Below are 20919 nucleotides of genomic sequence, written 5' to 3'. Positions count from 1 at the left end.
AAATCTGTTGACCAATACAAAACTGATTTATTCTGCAAAATTTTATGAATAATTATCCACATTTGGTTTTGAATTGTGGAAAGATAACATTGAAGCAAAAACAATCTGGGGTTCAAAAGATTGGCAAGTACAAGGTTTAGAATCATTATTCAGAGCCTGCATGATCCCAGAACAAATAATGTTCTTGAATGACACCATTCAACAAAACAACCTGTCTTGGCCTAGCCAAGATAAAAGATTTTAAACAACCTGTCTATTCCAAAGCCTATGCCTGATAGGATTAACACTACAGATGAGGGGTTAGACGTGTCCCATATTTTACACCAAAACAGAACTAATCCTGATTGGAAAAAATGGTTGATCTGGCCCACAGACACTAATAACTGTCAAGATAGATTCCTGGACAAAACACCGGGGTTCAAACAGAACAGGCCAGATCCAAGATATTCCCAGAGACAACATCCAGGGATAATAACAACATACAGTGTTTGAAAACTAGGCCTCGAATGGCTACAGAAATCCACACTACCTGAAATTAAGCAACACTTGACCTTACTTAAAGAAGGTGCTGACTTGCGAGATTTTTTATTGGGACCTCGCAAACAGTGTCAAAAACGTTTCATATACGCCGGTATATATGCTGCTTACAACAAAGCTTGGAAAGTAACGCAAATGAAACTGCTGAAAAAATACGAGAAATTGATCATATTCATTTGGAAAAATCACTGTCTGTAGTGGACAATGGGTTAACGACTCTGTCCTCCAGAATTTGTTCTTTGGACAGCATTGTATCTTCTGCTATTGATATAATAGAACAGGATATGCTAATGTTACAACATGGCCAGACCCAATTACATTCTATAGTACAGTTAGGCTGGACATTACAAAATCTGCGTTCAGGCTACGTGCCATGGAGTCTAATCAACACAACATCCTTATTTTCTATCTTTAACCTTACAGATAAACAAATCCCTTAGGCACAAAAAGGAGAAGACTATACGGTGCTGAGCATTGAAAAACTAGAAAGATTACCATTAACAGTTTCCGAGAAACCTGTCATTTAATGGATAATACATGGTACCATAACAATACCAATAACGACATTCCAGTTTCAATACTTCTTACAGCATATACCATCAGACCCGTATGAAAGGTTGGGTAAAGCATACATTAAGTCAACCTGGAAATTACCTTATACACATAGATGTTGGAGTGGGCGTAACAAAGAAGTATTTCTTAGTGGGAAAAATTGTGAAAAGTCGCCAAGTGGTACACTTCTGTGTCAAGAAACTAATTTACATGGAGCCTGTGAGGGTTGATCTAATGACCTTTCTTGCCACTTGCACGGCACTCCAGCCACACAAATAGAACCTGTTTTCAGGCAGCTTTCCAACGGTAGCCACGTTATATTAAGTGACCACAGCTGTTGTGGCATGTTGCCAGGAACGGCCTATCTCGTGAGTGTTACATCCAGGGTCACTTGTTGTATGCAAGTATTGTATACAAACAGCAAACCAGACAAGGAGGCAACACTTTGGCCTTCATTGAATATCTCTTCTATTCGAATTGATACATTAAGCAGAATGAAAGCCATTCTTTTTTTAAAAAACCTGTACCTTTAACCTCGTCTAGAGAAATGTATGTTCTGCAAGTCGCAAGGACAGCAGCAGAGATACATACATTATTATCAACAAACTGCCCCGTACATTTCGTAGAAATTTTAGGTCAAATTTTAAACATGTCAGATACCAGTGGCATCGCACATGTATTTTAGACAATTTGTACGGGACTGTTAGCACCCTTTGAAGCAGTCCTGAGCATTTTCCCGAATTTCGTGCACTCTGTGTTCGTCGGCCTGCCTCTCATTTCGGGCCTCGTAGCAGGAATTCTATTTTTGTTCCTTCTGCTCCGATATGGCAAGTCCAGCCACCAGCGATACCCAGGTTACCATGGAACAAGCATTCCAGGCACTGCGGTACTGAAATAGGATAACACAGGTTCTCGGCTTGGCTCGTCTAAGAGATCTGAACACCACATGGTTTCTATCATTCAGACCAATCTGGCAAGATTGCATCTTACCTGTTCTACGTTGCCTGCTCTACGGAGAAGAATGCGTGTTAGACATCTGTCTCTCACTCCCATCAGCAGTACCTATGGATGTTGATAGTATACTTTGCTTGGTTCGGTAACGGCTCATGCAACGTGTTGTCCCCAGCGGCTACCAATTCTGATGATGGCATTCGTTGAGACCTCACCATTACGACTAGGTGGCGGTGAGGTACGAGATGAAAGCGGCACACAGGTACAACCTTCTGTGAACATTGCTGATCCAGATAACGCTGACGGTAATGCATCTCACATATGCACTATTTCCACTTTTTCGGAAATGGCCCAACTTTCACCTACTGTGGTAGACAAATTCTTTGCCAGCCTATCTGAGTTCATGTTTTCTCCTAGCAATGAGAATAACTCTTGAGAAACAAGCACACAGCGCTCCCTGAACCTTGATTTCGGCCTTCAGTTTTGATAAACAGAACTTCAAAAAAAATTGGAACTATTTTTTATTACAACAAAATTATTTTTTCTCAATAACAAAATATTTACTTTTTTTTGGCACAGAGTAATCTGCTTAATGTAGAACTATTCTTAGAAAACAAGATTTCTATTTTTTAAACCTAGAGACAATATTTAAACTTAGCCTCTAGCACATGTACAGCCTTGTGTGTATATATATATATATATATATATATATATATGTGATGAAATGGTCTCGACCTTTTCTTCTGTATTAAGAGCCATTTCATAAATGTAATTTTGTGATTCATTCAGCCAGCATTTCAAATGTAAAACTATATGCATTGTTTGAATGATACCACTGCTTAGAAACGTACAGTACAATACTCTTTTTTTGTGTACAAACCATTTCAAATGCATTTTATGTATTTTTGGGGTGGGATTGTAAACACATGCTTGTAAATGTTATAACTGCTTAGTATTTAGTAAAGATGTACATTCTAAGTAGAGTGGGTGTTGTAGCGTATCTAGGGCTCTAGTGTAATTTTCCCGATTTATGCCCTTATATAGGTATAACTTATCATATCCTTATATAGGCATAAGAATCATAACCATATTTAGACACAGCCAATGCAGTCCAAATACGGCATGGCTACTTCCACTAAGCTCCTAGAGTACAACGAGTTCTTAAAGACAACCAGCCTTCAGCAGCCCGGGAATTCCCCCTGCTTCAGTATTGATTTGTCCCAGAACTCCTAGAGTGTGTAAAGAACTGCGAGTTCTTAGTGACGTTATTCTGTCCACCCTTACGTCAAACTATGCACCTTCCAGGTATAAATATGCCCACATCTGCCCTAGCAAACACACTGTGGTTTTCGAGCAGATCGACTAAACTACTTGCCCGACGCCCTGCTGTAGCAAGTGCCGAAGGAAGCCGACCCTCCAACTGACGCACTGAGAGAGACGCTGTCTTTTCTCCTGCCGAGAAATCCAGCTCCAGTGTTTCCCTGCTGCCCTTGCGGGTTACTGGGAGATCGAGTCCTGAGAGAGAGATACAAGACCTCCTTCATTCTATAACCTGTAGTGTAGTTACTATTTTCCCTATAGGCCCTGCACATTGGACTAACATAAACAGCAGTTTAGACGTAGAAGTGCGGTCTTGTAGATCTCTACTGACTATGCTAAACTTAATTGGGTTTGTACCAACTAGCTCAGAGGTCACTGGAAACTTTCTTGACTGAATAGGAAGTGATCAGCTTCCCTGGCACAGACAAGAAGGGATTCAGTTTTCCAACAACCGCATAAACATGACAACTTTGCTCCTTAGAATAAGAGTCAATCTCTAGAGTCGTGTGAAACAATAGACAGTTATTTTACTCAGTCAGTTGTGCAGATTACTTTCACCAAGATGCAGAGAATAGAGAGACTGGTGTTTTCAATAAAAGGTATTATATATTGAACAGTCTTTCTTCTCATGCAAGAGAAATGAATTGCCACAATTGCAAGACTTGTTATTATAAAAAGTGCGTACAGTAAAAGGAGGATTGCGAAATAATACTGTAAAAGCATTGATATGGTTTCTTAGCCATACAATGGTTAAAATGGATAAAATATATACATTCATATATACATTAGGCTAACGTACTCAATTGGTGCTTCTAACTACGTCTACCCCAGTGTACCTGACCTAGGCCTAATACTTGGGAGGGAGTAAGTAGCAGTTTAGGTTAAGTTGGTTTTGCCAAGGATTTGCTTCAAGAATTCTCTCTAAGGGTTTAGTCAACACCATACCTCTGGAATAGAATGTTGGAGGTCTTGTATCTCCTTCCAGGACTCGATATCCCAGTTTACCCGCAAGGGTAGGCTGGAAACGCCGGAGCTGGATTTTCTCGGCAGGAGAAAAGACAGCGTCTCTCTCAGCGCGTCAAGGAGGAGGAAGGGGCAGCGTCCGTGGTCTGCTTGCATCTGCTGGGCTCTGCAAGGGACAGCTGTTCTGCTCCTGTATTCACCACACCATCGCGCTTGCTTAAGGCAACGTTGGTGATATTTATACCTGAAAGGTGCCTTGTTTGACGTACGTTTTTGGACATAAGACATCAATAAAGATGTCACAAGAACCGGTCGTTCTTACAGTGCTCATTAGAGTTCTATTACTAATCAAAACATAGCAAGCGGGGCTTTCTAAGGTTGCTGGGGGTTTTTATCTTGTTGAAGAACTCGGGGTGTAATCTAGGAATCTAAGATAGTGGCTTCTGCTGTGTCACGTACTGTAATGAGCTGCAGAGGCGAGTTTCTGAAATATGGCTGAAATATGGCTCTGATTGTTTATGCCATTATAGGGGTATGAATGGATTATAGCCGTATAGGGGCATAAGGTCACAATATTGATCGGGGTCCTAGATAAGAACACGACAAACCAAGGTACGAAGCTGATTAGACCCTTAAGAGAATTCTTGGATAGATTCTTGGCAGAAACTATTTAACTCCAGCTACACCTCACTTACGTCTTCCCTTGTACTAGGCTTAGGTTAGGTACACCGGGGTAGGCGTATTTTAGATGCACCAGTTGAGTACTTTTAGTCATTATTTATCATTGTATATATTTTATCTATTTTAAGTATCTTATGGCTTAGAAACCATATAAATGCTTTTACAGTATTATTTCATAATACTCCTTTTACTGTACCCACTTTACTTCATAGCAAGTATTACGATTGTAGCAATTCACTTCTCTTGCATGAGAAATCAGACTGCTCAATAAATAACCTTTTTATTGAAAACGCCCGTCTCTCTATTTCTCTGCACTTCTGGTGAAACGAAGCATGCATGATTGACTAGGTGAAATAGCTATCTATTGTTTCCGCGACTCTGGAGATATTCCTATTTCAGGGGGAACAAAGCTGTCATGTTATATGGTTGTCAGAGACTAATCCCTTCTTGCGTATTCGAGAAAGTTTCTAGTGACCTGTGAGCTAGCTGGCACACACAATTAAGTCTAACATATGCAATAGAGACCTAGTTGACCTAAGTCCTACGTCTAAACTATTGTTTATGTTATTCCAATGCACATAGCCTGTTGGGAATATAGGAACTACACTACAAAGTGTTCTTGAATTTTAGAGGTGAGGTGTACTGTAAGATTGTTTGCAGTAGGGCAAATAAGAACTATACTTTGCCATAGGGCGACTTCACAGTCAGCCCAGAGGCAGCAGCCTGTTAGTTACTAATAACAGAAAATTCAATCAACATTAAAAATGATAATATTTCGAAGCAATGTATCTAAATACCTTATTGATATACTGGTTTCCTTGACTGAAGCCGACCCGTAACATGAATCAATCATTAACATTCACACAGCATGCTTCAAAATTTAAATAACAACTTTTTCTATCAACAATGTAGGTCCTATAAGGACTAATAAACAAGGAGGGTGTCCATTGTTTAATGCTGACTGTAGATTGGACAAATCTACCCTGATAGTATCAATCGAATCAGGGAGGCAACCTGATCTACGCCTTGCTAGAGCAACTTATAAGGAGGCCATAAGGAGGCCCTTAAAAGAGCAGAACTGGCATGGGAAACATCCATGTGCATCACAAACTAGAAACCAGGCTGTTTTCTGGCCCATGATATGCACCAGAGGCCACACGCAAAAGATGTAATCGGAGACTAATATCATGCCCCAAAATTGGGCCATTCCTTTCTGATCACTCTACATTGTCTATGACGAAGATGAAGAAGAAACTTTTCCATCAGTTTGTAGTGATGAAAATAATACAATGTCTCAGGTACCCATAAGAATAGAACCAGCTCTCACAGATAAAGTATTCTTTCCTACAGTGACTTTCTCCCTGTGAGACAGACTTAGAGGTATTTAAAGCGCAGAAACCTGGAAAGGCGTCTGGATTGGATAAGATACTGGCAATTTGTTATGATCAGAACCCATTTTTTGAGCCCCTTATAATAATGTTATTAGCAATACTATTGCAAATGGAGCTCTTGTTTCCCCCATAATGGGAAGGAGCAGAGACAATTAAAAATTACAAGAAGGGTGCCAGGTTCGATCCAGCTAACTATCACACTATAACCGTAACCAACAATAGTCAAAGAATATTCTGTAAACAGATATCGGATACATTAATTTCCTGTGTAGAGAATAAAAACATTTGAACTTAATTTCAAGCTAGTTTCAGACTGTAAACTGGCACAATTGATCAGGTTTTCCATTTCTTGATGATCGGATGAAATATTGCAAACATTAGAAATGGTAGACTTAATTAGCTTTTGCAGACCTAAAGGCTGCCTTTGAGAGGATTCCCAGGGATAAACTTTGGGAGATTTTGAAGGAAATGGGCCTTCCACTCCCATTACTTAATGTAATTGTACGTCTTCATAATAGGAACTTTGCACAAATATGTCGGGACCCAAACAGAGAATCCACTAAGCTCATACCTGTAGAAAAAGGAGGTGAGACATGGTTGTATTTTTGGCCCGAATCTTTACTATATTAACAGCTGTTCTGAATTTTAATTGCAATGTGAAAAGGACTCTCCTGTTTTGGGTGGCTTTAAAACCCCTGTGCTTCTGTTCGTTGACGATACCCTCTTAGTGTAAAAACCTAAAGGGAAACACATTTTATTAGAAAGGTTTAATTTATTTTGTTTACTTCAGAGTCTAAGGGTGAACTTAAGCAAGATAACATTTATGACAATTAACCCCCATATTCATTTTAGTAGTTCCCTTTGTTTGGGCAGTGCAAGCCTAGAGAGTGTAAGCAAATTCCACTGTCTAGGGTTTTGGTTGTCAAGTTCGAATACCTGAGTATCCCAAATATCCAAGAGTACATTGTGTTGAAACACAGATTGGATGCCATTTCTATATTTAATGATACAACATATGTTTGCCAGATTTCCCTGGTAATTGAGATCTACAGGGCACAGGCAGTAGCAATTGTTACCTATGCCTGCAAAGAATTTGCACAGTTGAACAAAACGCCAGTGGGCACAGTAGTAGGAAGTGTGAAGATGCAGGGTCTCTAAGAAGGGGTGAAAAAATGACAAAGAATTCTGAACATGCAAAGGGTCTTTTAAAGACCTGTGTAGTACTCGGGTGCGGCTGTGTGTGCGCCCGGGAAGCTGTCTCAGCCTGGGCTGCCACACTGAGGGGGCGGGGGGTGGTTCCTCTGAGGATTACTAGAGCTGACGGCTTGTCAGAGCAGGGGGTACTGCTACACTAGTTATCTTTATTTAGACCATGCCCCTACTTAGATAGGCCACACCCCTTCGAGGTTTGCCCCGCCCCTTTTAGAGCACCCCCAGTTTTTTTCCCACTTAAAGCCCTGACCTACAGGATTTACCTCAAGGATATATTAAATTGTTAAGTGTTACTAGGTTATCACAGTTAAACTATATTAAAACATGTCTGACCGATCTAGGGTTTAGCAGCCTGTGGGATAACACTAGAGCCATTACCCCTTTTTAATTCAAGATAGTCAAGCACCGCTTTTGGGCATCTGAATGCGGTAAAATGCACCAACCAGGAAGGCAGAGCATATTGACATCTCATTTCTTGGAAACCAAACAAGAGCCCAAATTTGAAGTCTCTTTGGATGATTTTAATCCCCCATTTTTGCGGTCCGTTTTCATAAAGTTTAGATTAGGGACACTGTCCATAACTAGTTTCACTGGCACCTGGAGAGTGCCCCCACATCATTTCAAACAATGTCTTGCCTACAATGATTTTTTAAATTTATTTTGAAGGTCTTATAGAGTGCAAACAAGATCTTTGCCGATATCAGAGAGCTTTACATTAAATCAGGATAATTATACAAACGGATAAATGCAGGTAAGTAACATATACATAAAACTTGTGCAAAGGGAAGAAGTAGGGTACAAAAACAAACACATGTCCAATTAATCAGATAAAGTGACTAGAGGGACTGGATGGACCCTTGTCGTAGTAAGGATTACTAGTAAGGGTGCGATTGATCTCTGAGTTTCTTTAGTCTATGATCAGCTGAGTCTTGCCATAAGAATCGCTTTTACTTCCTTTTGAACGATGCAGTTGAAGCATTCAGTCTGGTTTCTGGGGGAGGTACATTCCATATCCTGGGCACCATCCCAGAGAAGGTTTGTTTATATGTTTTCTTCCTGTTGAATCTTTGAGGTTTCAGAAGCAGGTTTTCCGCACTTCTTGAGGATCTTGACCAACCAGAGATCGCCAACTTTTGAGCTAGGTATGCTATTGAAACAGAGGAACACCTAATATTCTTTTGCCCAGCATAGATGAAGCAAAGAAAATGCTGGATACTCCCCCTCTTCAGAGTTTTGGGAGTCCACCATTACAGAATTGCTCTAAGGATATGCAAATACGAAACTGAAATGCATATAGTCTTTTCTTTTGCAAAGTTCCTTGAATCAATCTGGTACATAAGGAAAAGAATAGCCAACCAGGCCCAAAAGACAAACTTAATAAACTTAGAGATGCAACAGGATTTTTATCAGTAAATATTGTTTGATTAATGGCATGACTGTATTTTACCATCATTTTGAAAGCTTAACTTATGGATATATTGTCCTGCAACGATGCACTTTACCAATGACTAAGTCTCTACTAAAAATCAAATAGGATTTACATTTTTAGCAGCACTAGTCTTTTACTCCATTCAATGTTTGTATTCAAAGGAAGCCTGATCCTTTTGTTTTATTTTAAAATTGCTGCATAATGTATTGTTGTCTGTCTACGACTATTATATATGTAAATGTTTAACTGTCTTGGGGTTGTATCTGAAATGACAATACATTTTGACTTTTGACTTTGACGGAATGTATAGTTCAGGTTGCATTTGTACCTCTATAATTGATCTGTAAAAATAAATATGCCTTTTATTGGAATTGAGGTACCAAAGTCGTTAACATCTTCAATGGCAGATTCGGGTGTGCAGTTTATGAAGTCACACAGCTTCAGTCATACAAGATGTACTACAAAGCAGTATGTAACATGCGACTCATATGGTCCTTGGGTGCAGAAGAATAACAGGTCTCACACAATGATTGGTGGTAGGAGAAGTGTTGCAATGCAGCACAAAGGACCACAGTGTCATTGTATACAGCAGACGAAGTTGAGCAATTTAGGTTATCGGCACACAGTACCTTACACTACCATCTGTTGGAGGAGAGGTTCTCAATGAGTGACTGCAGGACCAAACATGTTGGCTATGGGCACAACTTACGGGGGCAGAGCTGGTCTGGTTGGGCAACGGTTTAATACTCCCTTTTGTGCAATTCAGAAAAGGGGGTGGTGATGGACAGAGTATCTGAATTAAGCAGAACACTCCTACCCAGTCAACAGATAAGGGCTTGATCCATCACCGTTTATTAGCTCACTGCACCATCCCAGCTCAGAACCTGGCTACATACAAATTAGTCTGTCCCTGGCCCAGTGCATCATGGGAACAGGGCAGACCAAACTACCAAGCCAATTCTTTTACTGGAAAGGAAAAAGCTTCCGGGGACCGGTTTCTGGCATTACAGCCGTCTTCGGCCCGGCTTGCTTGAATCCTGATGGTGCAGTGAGCAAGGGACTCATGTCTGAGCATACCCTTCCATGCTTATGGTGGACAAAACGATTCAGAAAAGGGGGTGGTGATGGACAGAGTATCTGAATTAAGCAGAACACTCCTACCCAGTCAACATATCAGGGCTTGATCCATCACCGTTTTTTAGCTCAAGGTGATGGATCAAGCCCAAAGACGGCTGTAATGCCAGAAACCGGTCCCCGGAAGCTTGTTTCCTTTCCAGTAAAAGAATTGGCTTGGTAGTTTGGTCTGCCCTGTTCCCATGATGCACTGGGCCAGGGACAGACTAATTTGCATGTAGCAAGGTTCTGATCTGGGATGGTGCAGTGAGCTAAAAAACGGTGAAGGATCAATCCCTGATCTGTTGACTGGGTAGGAGTGTCCTGCTTAATTCAGATACTCTGTCCATCACCACCCCCTTTTCTGAATCGCTTTGTCCACCATAAGCGTGGAAGGGTATGCTCACATGTGAGTCCCTTGCTCACTGCACCATCAGGATTCAAGCAAGCCGGGCCGAAGACGGCTGTAATGCCAGAAACCGGTCCCCGGAAGCTTGTTTCCTTTCCAGTAAAATAATTAGCTTGGTAGTTTGGTCTGCCCTGTTCCCATGATGCACTGGGTCAGGGACAGACTAATTTGCCTGTAGCCAGGTTCTGAGCTGGGATATTGCAGTGAGCTAAAAAACGGTGATGGGTCAAGCCCTGATCTGTTGACTGGGTAGGAGTGTTCTGCTTAATTCAGATACTCTGTCCATCACCACCCCCTTTTCTGAACCCTTTTGTGGCAAGCACAGCATTTCTGATGTTCTGATCCATACCTCATACTCCCATACTCTGAAGATGCTGAAGAAGATTTTAAAATGGTTCCCAATGAGCATCTGGAAAACCGTGATGTACACTCTGGTCACAAACAGTCTGGATTATGGGAACACCTTGTTGCTTTGGCTGCTATCTCTTTGGACGCGGAGAAAGCATTTGATAGGATTAATTGGGATTTTATGTTTAATGCTCTTAAATGGGCTGGTTTTCCACCTAAATTTATTTCTTATATCCCCTTACTTTATTCCCGTCCTCAAGCATCGGTACTTGCTAATGGTATGGTTTCTGATCATTTTTCTCTGCACAGAGGTGTTAGGCAGGGTTCTCCATTGTCTCCTTTATTATTTTTATTGGCTTTAGAACTTTTTCTTACTAAGATCCGACTTGATGATAATATCTCTGGTTTCCATTTTGGTTCTCAACAAGTTAAGCTTTCAGTTTATGCAGATGATATCCTTTTATACTGCTCTGATCCTCAGTCCTCTCTTCCTTTCTGCCTTCAACAGGTCTCTTCTTTCTCTAAAGTTTCTGGATATCGTCTTAATGTTGACAAATGTGAAATCCTACCCTTAAACCACTTATGTCAAAAACATATTTTTGAACTTTCTGGTTTCTCTTGGCAACCTTCTAAGAATAAATACTTTGGAATTTGGTTCGCTCCTCTCTTATCTGATACTCTTAAAATAAATTTTGATTCTATAAACAAAAAATTGAATACTGACATTACCAGATGGAATCCTCTGTTTCTATCTTGGTGGGGTTGTCTCGATTCAATTAAAATGATGTTATCACCACTTATATTATACATTATCTCTATGATTCCTATCCATATTCCTGACTACTATTTTAAGAAGATCAACTCTACCTTACTCAAATTCTTGTGGAAAGGCAAACGTTCTTGTATAGCTCTAGCTACCCTGAAGAAGGATAAATCTAATGGTGGACTTCGCTTCACTGACTTTAAAACATATCATCGAGCTTTTTCCTTGAAACAAGCTGCACGTCGGATTTCCACTGAACTCACCTTTTATCCTCCTCTCTGGCTACAAATAGAATCTTCTTTTATTGCTCCTTTGATTTTAATGAAATCATCTCCTTCACATCCAACATGACTTCTCTTCGAAACCCTGTCATTTCCCACTCTCGTAATCTTCTTACCCCCTTTTTACCCTCCTCTTACCCCTCTATTACTTCTATTCATTTACAGCCTATCTGGCATAATAAACATCTTCGGATCCGTAACCGTTCCATATACTGGAAGTCTTGGTACTCCAAAGGTCTACGATGGATTCCTCAACTTCTTTCTAACAGCCAACCTCTTCCCTTCTCTGATCTACAATCTCAATTTTCCTTATCTTCATCTTCTCATTCACCTTATCATTTGCTTCGTCCCATCCTTCTTCAATACCTTCAATCTTTACCCGTTACCAATGATATCCCCACTATATCTCAAACTGTATCTTCTGCTTTAGACCACTCTCCCTCTCCTTCTTTTTTATATATAAATCTGTTCAACTTTTTTTGGACAGATCTAAAACTAAAATTGAGTTGGCTTGGGAAACAGATCTTTCACAGGATTGGCCTGTTCTTCTTTGGGATAAGATATGATTAAAGATTCATAAAACCTCTAGAGCCGCTAATACCACCCAAACCCTTTTTTTCATTTATAATCGGATTTTATTTACCACACTGATTTCGTCCACTTTTTTTACCTGACACTCCTTCTACTTGTTGGTCTTGCTCATGCCCTGCTGCTGATTCAAAAAATATGCTTTTTGAATGCCCTCACATTCTCGAGTTCTGGAAACTTATTTAGTCCCAAATTCAAACTATTTTTAATGTCCAAATTTCTTTCTCCATTACTCACATTTTTCTGGGTACTCTTTTCCCTCTTTGGGCCCAATCTTCACAACAATACAAGCTCCGCGACCTTTTGATTGCTATTGCTTTTCATCTCATCACCTCCAACTGGAAACAGGCAAATAATGTCACCTTTCCCTCTTGGTGGAATGCGGTTTGTTTCCATCATCGCCTGCATACTAATTATGTTTCGCCCATTTCTCTGGCTATCAAAAGAGATCTCCTGTGGCTCCCCCTAACCAATTACTTATCTTTAGTTGCTTCTTCATCCACAACATCTAAATTTAATTCAGATGAAGCACAGAAACCACCCTGAATTCCCCCACTGCCTTTTTTACCACTTTTGTTAACTAGTTACCAATTATCTTTGATTGTTGTTTTATTTGACTTTTCTTATTTTTAGATATTGTTATGCTTAAGATGATATTTCTATATTTTGATTGATTTTCTTCTTTGCATTTTCTATATTTTGTATTACATTTGCCAGTTTATAATTTTCTTTTCATACAATATGTATGATTGTAACATTTTAACTGTCTTCTTAATTTTTGATCGGTTTGTTTTTCAATAAACTCAAACTTAAAAAAAAAAAACCTTCTGGACTCTTCCGCTAGTCCTGACTCATTTTTGCACTAATCCCACAGACTCGGAAACCCACTTCTGGCAGTCAAGCCCTCTACTACATCACTCCTAAAGCATGGAATGACCTGCCTGTGCACATAAGAGCATCTTCCTCGCGTCTTGAATTCAGCAAGAAGCTGAAGGTCTGGCCTTTTCAATTAGTCCCACTAGGCTTTAGGTGTGCCCAGACTTACACCTGCGCAATGCTAGAACACCCTCCCGGGTGACAGAGTGCTTTACAAATCTGCATAACATAACATAACAAACACAGCGAGTATGAGCTTTAAACGTCGTCTCTACCTCCACAGGTGTGCAGTTGGCTCAAATGCAACAGTGCACTCATATTTAAATCCAGCCCCAAGCTTTTTTCTACTAATAAATTTATAGCACATTTTATTTTAGGATGCATTTGCTCCGTGGCAACCAATTTCATGGAAAAATGGCATTCTGAAATTGAGTCCTGTCTTTCAGATGACTATTCTCCATTGGGGCTAAAAACAGGATATGTGGTAGGGCAGGCAGCCCTTTCACTGTAAAAGATGTTGAGTCAAAATAGGCCTTGCTTTGTGGCAATTTCTTTCTGTAGATGATTCACTAGCAAGGTAACAGAAAGGTTTGGCTCAGACCCAGTCAACAAAAAGCTTCAAGAATTCTAGAGGAAGGCCACATCTAACGAGCAGCTTGCAGTGTTCAGGGGATTGCAAGGAGAGGAGAGACAGTAAACGCTAACTTCCACTAATTTGGGTAAACCACTTTACAGCCTAAGGGGCAACACACATGCAGGTGGGGCCCACATGTATCATATTATTCTCATATAAGCTTCACATACAACCAGGAGAACTGAGGGGGCCCAGTAGGCAGACTGCCAAAGCTATGTTAGATAAAACGAATTGTGCTCCAAAACTGTAATCAGCTGCCACGTACCAGTGTCATTCCCTCGTCATGAGAGGGGTATCCACCCATGTTAAAAGGAGTACCTCTTTGCATAGAACTCAATCGTCCCAAATAAATGTAGCACACTGTTGCTGAGCACCACGCTGTACTCGTATAAACCACTTGTCAGGAGACTCGTAACTCAGATCTCCCACCAAGGAAAATAAAACGGGTGTGTCAGAATAATAAAAACAGCTGTCACATGGATCCTTAAGTTGGGACAGTTAGGGTAATATTTGCAAAAAATGTCAGAGCGCCGTGCCCTGCCAAATTTGGCAATGCCTCACTCTAACATTTTTTAAACCCAGGGATGCGCAGTAGTCACAAGAATATAGAGCAAACCTATGTTTCGCCGAGCACTGGAGCAAAAAATAAGCTGCCTAACACAAGCTCAGGCACCGTGCCACCATGTGGCATGGGTGCCTGCGCTGCAGGGGCAATGGTTTATGTGCAGGAAGAACGCCTTCCCTCACATAAACAATCAGAATGCAGCACACATAGAAAGTGCAAAAAAACGAGGAGGAATTAATCATTTCTCCTCGTATTGCCATTCATAGACCGGGTACTACCTGCTGTTAGTTTTTGGCGCTACCGCAGCCTTGCAAATCTGGGGCAGCATCAAAAAGCAATGGGTGCTGCCGTGGAATGCCCACTGCAGCACCAACTGCACGCCCCTTCGCGAGGACTGCAGCAGAAAGGGGCATATTTGAAAGGTTTTGTTCAGCTGCATTAAGTGTCTTAGCACCACCTTGTAAATAAGAGAAATGGCACTAGGCCACAGGAGCATCAAAAAAGTGACGCTCCGGTGGTGATAGGAACTTGTAGATATGCCCCTTAGTCTTTAAAAGTGAACAAAATATTGTGAATGTGTCGCTTACCTTTTTACATTCCTTCTCAACCCCCTTGGGATGGAAGGCAAAATTGAGGAAAGGGATACATGTGGATTGGATTCCTTTCTAAGTCATTCTTACCTGTAGTTTATTTCAGACCCTTGTTACTCTTATAGCTCTGAGCCGTAAGAATTTTGAAACCCCATAAATAGTTTCAGCTCGTATCAATAAACAGAATATTGAATACCTAGAGTAAATTTGTTGACTCTGTTTTAAACAGGCTATTGAAAAATAACAGCCCAGAGGAGTTTTGCAAAGATGCTTTGAAGAAGTTGGATAAAGCAAGGTGTGTCCCATTTATTATACTTGAACTCTTTGCTGCCCTTTGATTGAGGACCAGTCATACAGCTGGACAAACACTACCTGCTCCATAATTTCCTAGTTTTGCTTCTTTTTAATGGGCTCTCAAAACAGGCTCCTTGGGTGTCTTTCTTCCAGTGCTCACCTTTCTCACAGCAGTTTTCAGCATTTCTGTAGCGATCCTTTTGGACTTCCCAGCTAAATTTCCCATTTTGAGTGAATTCTATGCTGATGATGTGTACCTTTTCATCAAATTATTCCCCATGCTTGGGTCCTTTGCTTTTACTCACTTGCTTTAAGAAGGGATGTGTTTGGATGAAAAATAGCTAACTGCAGCAAAAGTTTACCCGACTCAACATACCTTCTTTGGACTAACAATGAGTTTGACTTTCCAGCCTCTTCAGACTCCTCTGCTCCTTCCTGTCTCTTTCGAAGATATTCCTAGGGTGATAATTCTGGGCGTTCTATTTGACCATAAATATGCCTATCAAGTATCTACGCCCAAGGAGGGGCTGTAGTTCAAAAGCGGTGCATCCACTGGACACACATAACAGCCTTTCTTGACCTGAAAAGACAAGCCTTGGTGAATGGGGCATAAATCATTTTTTGACTCAATCAATTACTGCAACTCATCCTGTTTCTGTTTCCAAGTTACACTCATCGAGCACCTACAATGGGTGCAACATGTCGTAGTTTGATGGTCACTTAGTTCAGAACAAGAACCCATGCATCAAAATTCAGAAGGGGGTCTTCACTGGCTTCCTCCTGGACGTCGCCAGGATTATCTTTAAACTAACCCTACTGGCTGCAGGGGCGGATTGGCAAGGCGGGCATTCGGGAATTGGCCGAAGGGCCGGTGCCTCAGTGCCCTCTGTGGGCCGTTTTTTTCTCCCCTGTCCCAGCCCACAGAGAGTGGACTAGGAAAGGGGAGAAAAAAAAACGGCCCACGGAGGGCACGAGACAGACAGAGAAAATGAAAGTAGCCTCGCTGTGCGGCCGGACGATTGTCAGCTGTGGCCTCTCCTTCACCCCTGCCCTGCCAAGCAATCAAGCTGAGGCTGGGCTGGGGAGGGGTGATTGTTTGCAAGAATCGGCCTCACTGGGGGCCAGGTGTTTCTCAGGCCTTTGAGCCATTTTCACCTCGCCCCCCCTGGGGCCCATGCAGCCCAGAAACGGTGTTAGTCTTAGCACCTCGCCCACAGCCCTTCACATTCAGGGCATAGTGGACGAGGAAGAATGGGTCGTGCTGTGGGGGCCAGGTGATGTTTGGAATTTTTTTATTTTATTTATTTATTTATGCAATCTTATATAGCGCGGACTTTACCCGAAGGTGTCAGAACCCTTCACACAAGGAACAGCAATAATACATGAGGAGAAAAATTACAAGTGGACAAATTACAAAAGCAAACGTTAAGTTACATGAATCAAAAGTGACAATAGTGAGCAACCAAAATACATGAGGTAGCAATCGGTACATTACAGGAGGAAAAGTGATATGTGTGCAGGTTACAAAAGCGTACAAAGTACAAGTAGAAGTATAATACTGCAATAAATGGCAGACACTCCAGCACAAGAACAAACGTTACATAGGCAATGGTGGCACTTGTGCAAGTATCTAAAGCAAACAAAAGTGAGAGGTAGCATACAGTGTGATACCAGAGAAAAGTGACGTGTGCAAGTTACAAAAGGGTACCATACACAGGTACAAGGGTAATACTACAGTAAATGGTAAACACTCAAACTGCCAGAACACACTGGGAAGGCACTTCCCATGCACCAGCTTCACCTCAGCCTCCCCCCTGGCTACCTGGCTACCTTGGGTGACCCAGATAGATGTGTTTTGTGCTCCCCTGCCAGGACATTTTCCCGAGGCCTGGAGGGCTGATTAATTTACTAATTGCAGGGGCCTTACCTCTGTTCATGTGCTCCTGAGCTGAAGGTCTGGGGAGGGCTGAGTAGGTTAGTAATAGCAGGGGCTTTGCTTCTTTTCAGGTGCTCCTGTGCGGGAGGGCTGGAATAATTTTGTGACAGAAAGGGGCCTTGCTATTTTTTTTGGTTGCTCAGCAAGTAGGCCATTGGCACCTTTGCCCTGTGTCCTGTGCAAGAACAGTATCCTCCCACTTTCATTCCTTGTCTGTGCAAATAGTGTTTCATGAAAGGGCACGCCCCTTGAATGTGGGCCACGCCCCTTAAATATGGGCCACGCCTCTTGAATGTGGGCCACTTTTTTCGTCAGTGCCCGGGCCGAATTGTGATCCCAATCCGACCCTGACTGGCTGTGCAATGTTTCCGGAATTATATCCCCTCTCTCTTTCCGAGATAGATTTCTTCCTAAGCCCTGTGCTGCTCTACTGTTTACCTTGGGTCAGTTCCTAGGTTTCGCAGAACCCCGGCTGGTGGGCAATCCTTTCCTGTGATCACAGCCAGGCCTGGAATGCCCGTCCTCCCTCCATCCTCCCTGAGCCACATGTCTTAAATTCCGCAGATTTTTAAGAACACATCTGTTTCACTAGTCTTTGTTCTGATACCCTCCCCTCTTACATTATTCGCACCAGGACACCTTCGGGTAATCACGCTCTTTACAAATCGCATAACACAACATAACACAACACAACGTAACATGCATTAGCCTTGCAACATCTGCCAGCTCACGGCTAGAGATTCTCTGTTCACAGGTACTAAGTAGCAGACATCTGACTCTTCAAGTCATCCCTTCCTTTAACCATCCATTCAAGAAGAGTGATGAACTTATTCCTCATTTAATTAAATGAACTCACTCCTACAGTCTCGGAAAGATATATACTGTTGGGGGAAAATCTTTTGTGGGAACTCTCTTTTCTGATTCCTTCGTCCCATCGATACCACGCACTTAAAAACACCGCTCTTCAAAAGTTCTAAAGACATTTTATGAGGAACGCCCAGAATGAACATTTTATTTTCACACAATTCTTTAAAAACTGCAGGCACTCAACATAATTAGCAATTCAAACGTTACTATTATGTATTATGTTTAGTTAACCCTTTCATAATTGCACTCAATTCCGATTGCAAACATGCTATTTGCAGCCTGGTCTCCCTAAAGTGGGAAAGTATCATCCACAGTGTGATCCGAAAGGGGGGAGCGCCTTGTCCCTTGCCAATACCCCCCCCCCTTTGCCGCCCCTTGAAACCTACTCCTAGCCCCAGGTCATAAGTGACAAAAGATGCTATTGACATAGAGTGCTTCACTGCCATTCCGCTTTTTACCTAACAGCCCATCACTCCTTTTAGAATGGTGCTCCTCTTGAACAGTGCTTGGTGCCCCTCTGAGGTCAGTTTATGCCCCCAGGGGGTGCCGCCTCACCCTCCTCCGGTATAAACACTCCTGCCTTAGAGGAACACATGGAGACTCATCCACTCAAGTTTTCTCAAGAGCTCCAAGAAGAACTGCCGAGCCCTCGAGAAAACCTGGAGAAAGGAACCCACGCCGGACAACAGGACCACCCTCAAGCTCGCCACCCGGAAACACCACCAACTGATCCGCACCGCCAAGAAAACGGCTTTCAAGAACCGACTGGACAACAACGCACACAACTGCAAGGAACTCTTCAACATCGTGAAAGAGCTCTCCAACCCCAACGCCGGAAACAACGACATCACCCCATCGCAAGACCTCTGCAACTCCCTCGCCTCCTACTTCCACAACAAGATCGCGGACATACACAACAGCTTCAGCACTCAACCGACGCACGCCACAACCGCAGCAACACCACCCATCACCACCCTCCGCGCTTGGACCCCGGTCAACACCGAAGACACCGTCCACATGATGAACTCCGTCCGCTCCGGATCTCCGACCGACCCCTGCCCTCACCACGTCTTCAACAAAGCCGACGCTGTCATCGCACCCCACCTGCGGGACATCATCAACACCTCATTCGACACCGCCACCTTCCCCGAGAGCTGGAAGCACGCCGAACTCAGCGCTCTACTCAAGAAACCTACAGCAGACCCCACCGAACTCAAGAATTACCGCCCCATCTCTCTACTCCCGTTCCCAGCCAAAGTCATCGAGAAGACCGTCAACAAACAGCTGGCCGCCTTCCTCGAGACGAATGGATCCCTCGACCCATCGCAGTCCGGATTCCGTGCCAACCACAGCACCGAGACCGCCCTCATCGCTGCCACCGACGACATCCGAGCCCTGATGGACAACGGTGAAACAGCGGCCCTCATCCTCCTAGACCTCTCCGCGGCTTTCGACACGGTCTGCCACCGCACCCTAGTGCAGCGCCTCCGCAACGTCGGAATCCAGGAGAAGGCATTGGAATGGATCGTCTCCTTCCTCGACGGAAGAACACAGAGAGTCCGCCTACCACCGTACAAAACAGAGGCCACCGAAGTCATCTGCGGCGTCCCTCAAGGATCCTCGCTGAACCCTACTCTCTTCAACGTCTACATGAGCCCCCTCGCGGCCATCGCACGCCAACACAACCTCAACATAATCTCCTACGCCGACGACACCCAGCTGATCCTCTCCCTGACCAACGACCCCGCCGCCGCCAGAGCCAACCTGCACGAATGGATGAAAGAGGTAGCCGAGTGGATGACGACGAGCCGCCTGAAACTGAACTCAGATAAGACAGAGGTCCTCATCCTGGGCTCCTCACCCTCCGCCTGGGACGACTCCTGGTGGCCCCCCGCCCTGGGCACCGCACCCAAACCGACGAACCACGCACGCAACCTGGGCTTCATCCTGGACTCCTCCCTCTCCATGACCAGGCAAGTCAACGCCGTCTCCTCGTCGTGCTTCAACATCCTGTGCATGCTTCGGAAGATCTTCTGGTGGATCCCCACGGAGACCAGGAAGACCGTCACCCAGGCCCTCGTCACCAGCCGACTGGACTACGGCAACGCACTCTACGCCGGAGCCACCGCCAAGATCCAGAAGAGACTCCAGCGCATCCAGAACGCCTCAGCCAGACTCATCCTCGACGTCCCACGACACAGCCACATCTCCGGACACCTAAGAGACCTGCACTGGCTCCCGGTCAACAAGAGAATCACCTTCCGCCTCCTTACCCACGCTCACAAAGCTCTCCACGATCAAGGCCCGAGCTACCTCAACAACCGCATCAACTTCTACGCTCCCAAACGCCACCTCCATTCTGCCAGCCACGCCCTCGCCGCCGTCCCACGCATCCGTAGAGCCACTACAGGAGGAAGGTTCTTCTCCTACCTGGCCGCCAAGACCTGGAACTCCCTCCCGGCCGACCTGCGCCTGACCCAAGACCACCTCTCCTTCAGGAAGAAGCTCAAGACCTGGCTGTTCGAGTAGTAGCGGCACCCCCCCCCCCCCGCCCCCCAAGCGCCTTGAGACCCTACGGGTAGGTAGTGCGCTCTATAAATGTCTTGATTGATTGATTGA

The 20919-nt window shown here is 43.4% G+C and overlaps 1 protein-coding gene and 1 long non-coding RNA gene across 2 annotated transcripts in view; both read right to left on the bottom strand.

Moving 5' to 3' along the window:
- Positions 1–20919, bottom strand: part of LOC147711629 (beta-microseminoprotein-like) — a 160580-nt gene that overhangs the window by 67360 nt on the left and 72301 nt on the right. The gene's annotated exons all lie outside the window — the stretch shown is intronic.
- Positions 11423–16035, bottom strand: LOC147711631 (uncharacterized). Its single transcript, XR_015295706.1, has 2 exons — positions 15874–16035; positions 11423–15683 (listed from the first exon to the last, which is right to left on the bottom strand). It is a non-coding gene; the product is annotated as an uncharacterized LOC147711631 (long non-coding RNA).

Source organism: Lissotriton vulgaris, chromosome 5, assembly GCF_964263255.1.
Source record: "Lissotriton vulgaris chromosome 5, aLisVul1.2, whole genome shotgun sequence".
NCBI lineage: Eukaryota > Metazoa > Chordata > Amphibia > Caudata > Salamandridae > Lissotriton > Lissotriton vulgaris.
Note: the sequence above shows the minus strand (reverse complement) of the source record. Positions and strands in the feature narration are given on the sequence as shown.